Here is a 7,717-nt window from a genome sequence, read left to right as displayed (position 1 = left end):
GCTCATTGCAACCAGAGAAAACCTGCATGCAGTAAGGAAGACCCAGTGTAGTCAAAAAGAAATATATTTTTAAAAATAGAAAAAAGAACTTGTCACATTGATTCTCATCTTACATATGATAATGATTATGATGCTATCAACACTGGTTAGGTGCCTACTGTACGGTAGGCACTCTGAAAAGCTAAAGTGTTAGTTGTTCAGTCATGTCTGACTCTTTAAGATCCCACAGATTGTTAGCCTATATGCATGCTATCTATAGCCCACCTCTAAGGTCGCAGGTGGTATCTTTTGATCAGGAGAAAATACACAGGACAAAATTAAGCTTGGGGAGGTTAAGTGACCCACCCACCATCACAGAGCTGGCCAGTACAGAGTCCCATCTGCCTCCAGATGGTTCTGCATCCAGAACCTATCTTCTTCCCTCAGAGTCTGGGCCAAGCTGTCAATTTTAAGTTCCCAGATTGGCAGGCATCCTACACTTGAAAGTGACCACTGGCTCTTCAGCTTTTCACAGGTCAATCCTTTTGTGGCCTTGGACAGCACTCTCACAGGCTGTGGAGCTGTCTCCTTGATCCCTTATCGAGGGCACACACATCTTCCAAAGAACCCTGGTGTGGCAAGAGGCCTGGACATGGGTCTGCAATGAAGAAGGAGTGAAGGGGTCCTCCCCGAGGGCCTCATAATTGCTGCTCTTCTGCACATTGGCAGCCCTGGGAATCTCTTTGGTCTCTGAAAGTCTCAGCCCCCACCCCTTGCAAATAAATGGCTTACCACCAGGGTAGTTTGCATCTCTCCAAACCAGGCCACTGCAGCAGCCCCTTGCTGTGGAGTGCCCCCACACGCGCCCGGATCTGCTCCAGTGAGACAAAACAGAACAAAGATAGGGCCATGGAGGCAGATTTGTGTTTTAAAGAGGAGCTGGACTCACTGTTCACAGTTAGAAATGGCCGAGTTTGGGGCCCAGGAGAAGGAGACCTGTGGCTTTTCCCAGCAGGAGGCTTATAACAATACTTAATGGGTGGTTATGTTCTCTTTGTCTGTAAAGAACGAAGTAATGAATTATTGTTCCATCTCTAGCAGGCACATGTGTTGTTCAGAAAGGCTTTATTATTTCTGCAACCAAAGCTTGCCACCAACCTAGAGGCATCTGAGGACTGTCTCCAGCAATCCAGGTCACGGACCTCTCTGTTGTCACCAAAGTCCCCAGGGACATCTCACAGTTGTAGAGGCTGCCCGGAGGCACCTGCAGGCATGGAAACAAGATGGTTGGCTGGAAGAAATGCCTCAACAAGCAGCCAGTGTTTTTTCTTACCTTGAACTCCAAGACTCTTTTTCTTAGAGTTTCAAAAGGGTGTTAGCTCATATATATATAAATCGGTCAACAAGTGTTGGATCTAACAGCGTTCTGAGCACATGCAGAGATAAGGATCTTGGTCCCTGTACAGGTGACATGTTCCTGACAGGTAAAATGGGCTTCTCAGTTCTACGTGTATGCTCAGTCGCTCCGTTATGTCAACTCTTTTGTGAGCCCATAGACTGTAGCCAGCCAGGCTCCTCTGTCCATGGGATTTCCCAGGCAAGAATATTGGAGTGGGTGTCCACTTCCTACTCCAGGAGATCTTCCTGACCTAGGGATTGAACCCCAGTCTCTTACATTGCAGATGGATTCTTTACTATTGAGCCTCCAGGGAAGCCCCAGAATACATTAGGAGCTCCCTAAGTGCTGAAGTGGTGAGAACGTATTACTTCTTTGCCTTGTTTTCTACTTGACCCGCAGACTTCTTGCAATTTCCCAGCTTGACACATCTCTTTCTGGTCCATAATTTCATGCCTTCTGCCTAGAATCTCTCTCCCCTTTCTCCACCAAGCAAATTCCCATTCCCTCTTCAAGCCCTAGCTCAATATCGCCTTTTCTGTGAAGTCTTTCATTGTCCTCTCCATAGAGCTAGCATCTCCCATGCAGGGTCCCACAGTAAGTTCTCCAGCCTTCTAAAAAAACATTTATCATAGGTTACAATTACTTGATTATATGTCCTTTTCTTTCATTAGCTTGAGGGTTAGGCCATGTTGGAATTGCCTCTGAGCCTAGAATGTCCATATCAAACACAGAGAAACCATGTATGGTATCTTGTCTTTACAGAAGTATTCCATAATCACACTCACTTCTTTTTCATTTAAAAATAGCATACTCAACCCCTGTCTCCTGAGAGCATAGGGTACTTTTTAGGTTGCTGATACCAAGAAACAGGTGCACAGGAAATTGTCACAGAGTGAGTGGCAGTTGCAGGCTTTATGGCAGAAATATATCTCAATATCAATAGTAAATTGACCTTTTGACTCATACTTGGCCCTTTGGTGAGCTTGATACAGCAGATTAATTTTTCCGTGACTCAATGTCTAGACATCTGGAGACAGTTCGTTTAGCCAGCATCAGGGTCCCACCTGAGGCCTCTGTTCTTGACCTGATAAGTCCCATGTTCCTGTCAAGGACTCACAAGAATACAAGGAGCTTTTGCTCATCAAATTTGCAGATGACAAGACAGTCATGGGGATGGTGATTATGTCCGATGAGAGAAACAGGATCCAAAGTGATTGCAATAAGCTGGAACAAAGGGTCAACTCATTGAACTGAGATTAATCCCATGTCCAGGAACCAGCTGCATTGGGACTGAAGCTGGCAGGGGTGTGACTCTGCAGTGGTGTGTGGGGGCAGTGGCTGGTTTACTAGGGAGTGGTGTGGCTATTAAGAATGGAAGCTGACTATGCATTATAAAAAGTAGGGGGGCTTCACTGGTCACTCAGATGGTAAAGAATCCACCTGCAATGCAGGAGACCTGGGTTCCATCCCTGGGTTGGAAAGATCCCCTAGAAGAGGGCATGGCAAACTATTCTTGCCTGGAGAATCCCCATGGACAGAGGAGCCTGGCAGGCTACAGTCCGTGGGGTCACAAAGAGTCAGACACAACTGAGCGACTAAGCACAACACAGCACAACTAAGCCCCAGCACTACAACTGCTGAGCCTGTGCTCTAGAGCCTGGGAGCTGCAACCACTGAAGCCCTTGTGCCTTAGACCACAATGAGAAGCTTGTGCACTGCAGTGAAGAGTAGCCCCTGCACATCGCCACTAGAGAAAACCCATGCAGCAACAAAGACCCAGCACAGCCCCAAATAAATACATAACATTGTTTTAAAAACTAAGGGTTCTTGAAGGCAGGAGGTGATGGTTCTGCTGCACTAGTCTCCAGTCTGACAGCACCTGGAGGTCACGCTCGTTTCTGCTCCCCACCCTTTAGTGCAGTGTTGACAAACTGATCCATGTTCCAAGAAAAGTGATCTGATATTAAGGGCTCTGATATCTGAGAACCTGGGGGAATGTCATCCTGTAGAACAGGGGCTGAAGAAGGAACACCTTTGCAAATATCCAATTTATCACATTGCAGAGTGATTTTGTAAGGCTAATGCACAGAAGAAACATTCACTGTAAAAGTGCCAGCCAGATATATTTCTATTCTAGTAAGAGAGAATATTCTAGTAAGTCAGCACTTACTAGAGCTGCCCTGGGATGCTGGAAGCTCTCTTTTTCTTGAATTATTTGTCAGGAGTATTATGGGAGGGATTACAATGTTGGAGAGAGGTACCAACTTCTGGGTCCTTGAGAGGCTGAAATTCCAAATTATACTTGTTTTCCTGTTGTTTCAATGCCCTGAATTTCTGCAGGCTATCTCAGCTCAAGGGGAGGGGTGGGCAGAGGACAAGTGGTGTTATTAGAGATGCAAGCTATGGTGTATCTAGCCTGCCAAGGACAGATCACTGACCTTGAAGGAAAGTCCTGTCCCTCTGTTCTCTTGGTGCTTGGGGTAAGGGCTTTCTGTAAGGCTCCTCTTTTCTTCACGCACATACACTCAATCCTGAGGCAGGCCCAGCGGAATCTTAATCCGCAAAATATTGAGCCCAAGTTCCCTAGCTGGGACCACTCCAATAACTGGTGTGTGTGTTAGTTGTTCAGTCATATCTGACTCTTTGCAGTCCCATGGGCTGTAGCTCTCTAGGCTCCCCTGTCCATGGGACTCTCTCAGTAGCCATTTCCTCCTCCAGGGGATCTTACCAACCCAGGGATCCAATCCAGGTCTCCTGCATTGAAGGCAGATTCTTTACCATCTGAACCACCAGGGGAGCTCTTTGATAACTAGGTTACTTGGGTTTTAAATCCATAAATTTCACTCACACACCCAGTGGTAAATCCCTGGAGGGTGGGGCTGTATCTGTGATTATGTTAAGCTCCTCCGTCATTATCATAACGGTTAGATGTGCAGACAGACTTGGATTCAAATTCCAAGCCTTTACTAGCTGTGTGAATCCGGCACCATAGGAGCCTCTCGAAGGTTCAGTATCCCTGTCTGTAAAATGGGGGTGATAACATCACCCAGTCATCAGTTGGAGGAATTAAATAAGATGTGTACATGCAGAATTTAGCAAAATGGTAACTCATGGTAAGCACTCAACATACTAACCACAGTGACTATACTACGACTACAAGATTGAATAGCGTACCTTCTGGGTTTTTCCTGGCCTCTGCATCTATCCCCACCCAGGCCCTGTGTCCAATAGCTCCTGCTATTGTTTGGAGCATTCCTGCTTCCTCCTGGGGAACCGCACCGTTTGAAGGAGTAGCCATTGTCCCCGCATCCCTTCCTTCCTCATGGCACACCACTCTCATTTTCCTCCCACGCAAAATCATTCCAATTGTAACTTTCAGATTGCTCTTATTTCAGGGGGAACGCTATTTTGCCTATGTCTTGCATTTTAACAACTTTCATTGCTATTGCTCATGTTGATTTGTTTAATAACATGTTTTAAACTAATCCCCTGTAATAAAAGGATTTCATTATTTATGGAGACGATTGCGTAATGCGGTGAGTTTTGTTAGTTACACTCTTCAGATGAAGCCTACCAGAGTCAAAACTTTTGCTAACTCTGTAAGTTTTGGTGATGAGTGTTGCCCAGGGAATCTGAGATGGAGATATCCATGGTAGGGATGGGTCCTCAGGATACAAAAGAGTAGAGTTTGGGTCTGTAGAGACTTGGTTGCAGAGGGTGGAAGAATCCCTATCTCATGGCTGGTTGATGACCCTGAGCAGGAATTATTGTTTAGCTGCTAAGTCATGTCTGACTCCTTTGCCACCTCAATGGACTGTAGCCTGCCGGGCTCCTTTGTCCATGGGATTTCCCAGGCATGAATACATTTCCTTCTCCAGGGGATATTCCCGACCCAGGGATTGAACCCAAGTCTCTTGCTTGGCAGGTGGATTCTTTACCACTGAGCAACTTGGGAAGCCCAGCCTTAATGAAGACAAAATGTCACAGTGAGTGAGGGGCTCCTATGGTGGGGACAGACCAGGGCTTACGGATCCCACCTAACCCCACCCACTGGCAATGATGATCACAACATCCAGTTTGTTACTATGTGTATCACATCACACTTGATTACCTAACAGATCCAAGGGATGATGCCTTATTCATCTTTGTATTCCCACTATCTAACTGGACTGGACACAAACAAGGTGCTTGGTAAACTGAAATAAATCCTTCTTCCCCTACATTTTCCCCCCAGGTGCTCTCTCCTAAATGCACATGTCTTCAACAGCCAGCACTGAGCAGATGACAGAAACTTCTGTCTCTTACCCTTCACCTTTAGGGATCTATCTATGTCTCCAAGGACCCACTAATTTTCACCACGGGGCTGTGTCACATTCACTTTCAACTTAATTTGTCTAAAGTTAGACTTATCACCTGGTGCTTTGCATGTGGTACTTATTGCAGTGAATGGCTCCACTGGTACCACTGCACACTCAGTTGAGAACACAGGAGATCTTGATATCTCTCCACCTTCAGTTCAGTTCAGTTGCTCAGTCATGTCTGACTCTTTGCGACCTCATGAATCGCAGCACGCCCGGCCTCCCTGTCCATCACCAACTCCCAGAGTTCACTCAAACTCACGTCCATCGAGTCAGTGATGCCATCCAGCCATCTCATCCTCTGTCGTCCCCTTCTCCTCCTGCCCCCAATCCCTCCCAGCATCAGAATCTTTTCCAATGAGTCAACTCTTCGCATGAGGTGGCCAAAGTACTGGAGTTTCAGCTTTAGCATCATTCCTTTCAAAGAAACCCCAGGGCTGATCTCCTTCAGAATGGACTGGTTGGATCTCCTTGCAGTCCAAGGGACTCTCAAGAGTCTTCTCCAACACCACAGTTAAAAAGCATCAATTCTTTGGTGCTCAGCTTTCTTCACAGTCCAACTCTCACATCCATACATGACCGCTGGAAAAACCATAGCCTTGACTAGATGGATCTTTGTTGGCAAAGTAATGTCTCTGCTTTTGAATATGCTATCTAGGTTGGTCATAACTTTCCTTCCAAGGAGTAAGCGTCTTTTAATTTCATGGCTGCAGTCACCATCTGCAGTGATTTTGAAGCCCCCCAAAATAAAGTCTGACACTGTTTCCACTGTTTCCCCATCTATTTCCCATGAAGTGATGGGACCAGATGCCATGATCTTTGTTTTCTGAATGTTGAGCTTCAGGCCAACTTTTTCACTCTCCTCTTTCACTTTCATCAAGAGGCTTTTTAGTTCCTCACCTTAGCAGTGATCTAATCAATCACAGAGTTTTGTTGATGCTACCTATGAAGTACAGTTCAAATCCCTCCACATCTCCTTACTGTATCTGTCACCACCTCCATCAAAGCTACAGCCACACCTCCTGTGGACTTTAACCCATCATCACACCATTCTCCAACAGGAACAAGATTTTTCCTCTCTAACTATGTCCCACCCCCTTGCTCTATGCCCTTTAAATTATCCCACCAACATCCTTAAGTGCTCAATGGGTTCCTGGCAGAGTGAGGCCTTTCTGATCTCATTTAATACCATCTTCTGTGTAGCTTTCAGATTTTCTGTCACATCTCTTATTTGAGGGGTCCCTTAGTCAGTATAAGCTAGGCTATGCTGTGTAATAAATTAACCCTCAAATTTCAAATAGCAAATTATTATTTATTTCCTGCCCACTTAAACTCTAGGGCAGGGTAGTTGTTCTCCATACGGTAACTCAGCAGTCCAGGCTGCTTCCACCTTCCATATCTCCATGTCAATTCCTGGCCTCTGTGGGCATCTCAGCAGGGGAATAGAGGTCATGAAGAATCCACCCTCTCTGTTAACTGTCCTCAAACAGGGACAATATATCCCTTCTGTTTATAGCTATTTGGCCAGAACTAGTCATCTGAGGGGCTTCCCTGGTGGCTCAGATGATAAAGAAGCTGCCTGCAATGTGGGAGACCTGGGTTCAATCCCTGGGTTGGGAAGACCCCTTGGACGAGGACATGGAAACCCACTCCAGTATTCTTGCTGGAGAATCCCCATGGACAGAGGAGCCTGGCAAGCTATAGTCCATGGGGTTGCAAAGAGTCAGACATGACTGAGTGACTGAATAAAGCAGAGGACGGCAGTCATCTGAGTCCCAGCTGAACTGCAAAGTAGGCCGAGGAGTCTGGATATAAACACTGGACAGAGAAAAAAATGGATATGATAAGACTTAATCATCTATACAGAGGGAGATCACCCTAGGGCTGCCAGCAAATTCCATGCTTAAATGGAAATCCCATCATATGTGAAAAGTCACTGGGTAGGGTTTCAGAAAATATGTCAGCAGAGCAAAAACAACAA

General features: G+C 46.0%; 1 protein-coding gene across 1 annotated transcript in view; it reads right to left on the bottom strand.

Moving 5' to 3' along the window:
• ASIC2 (acid sensing ion channel subunit 2) overlaps positions 1-7,717 on the bottom strand; it is a 1,207,137-nt gene that overhangs the window by 414,529 nt on the left and 784,891 nt on the right. The window lies entirely within an intron of this gene.

This window comes from Bos javanicus, chromosome 19, assembly GCF_032452875.1.
Source record: "Bos javanicus breed banteng chromosome 19, ARS-OSU_banteng_1.0, whole genome shotgun sequence".
NCBI classification, from domain to species: domain Eukaryota; kingdom Metazoa; phylum Chordata; class Mammalia; order Artiodactyla; family Bovidae; genus Bos; species Bos javanicus.
The sequence above is the reverse complement of the archived record's forward strand: the minus strand, read 5'-3'. Positions and strand labels throughout refer to the sequence as shown.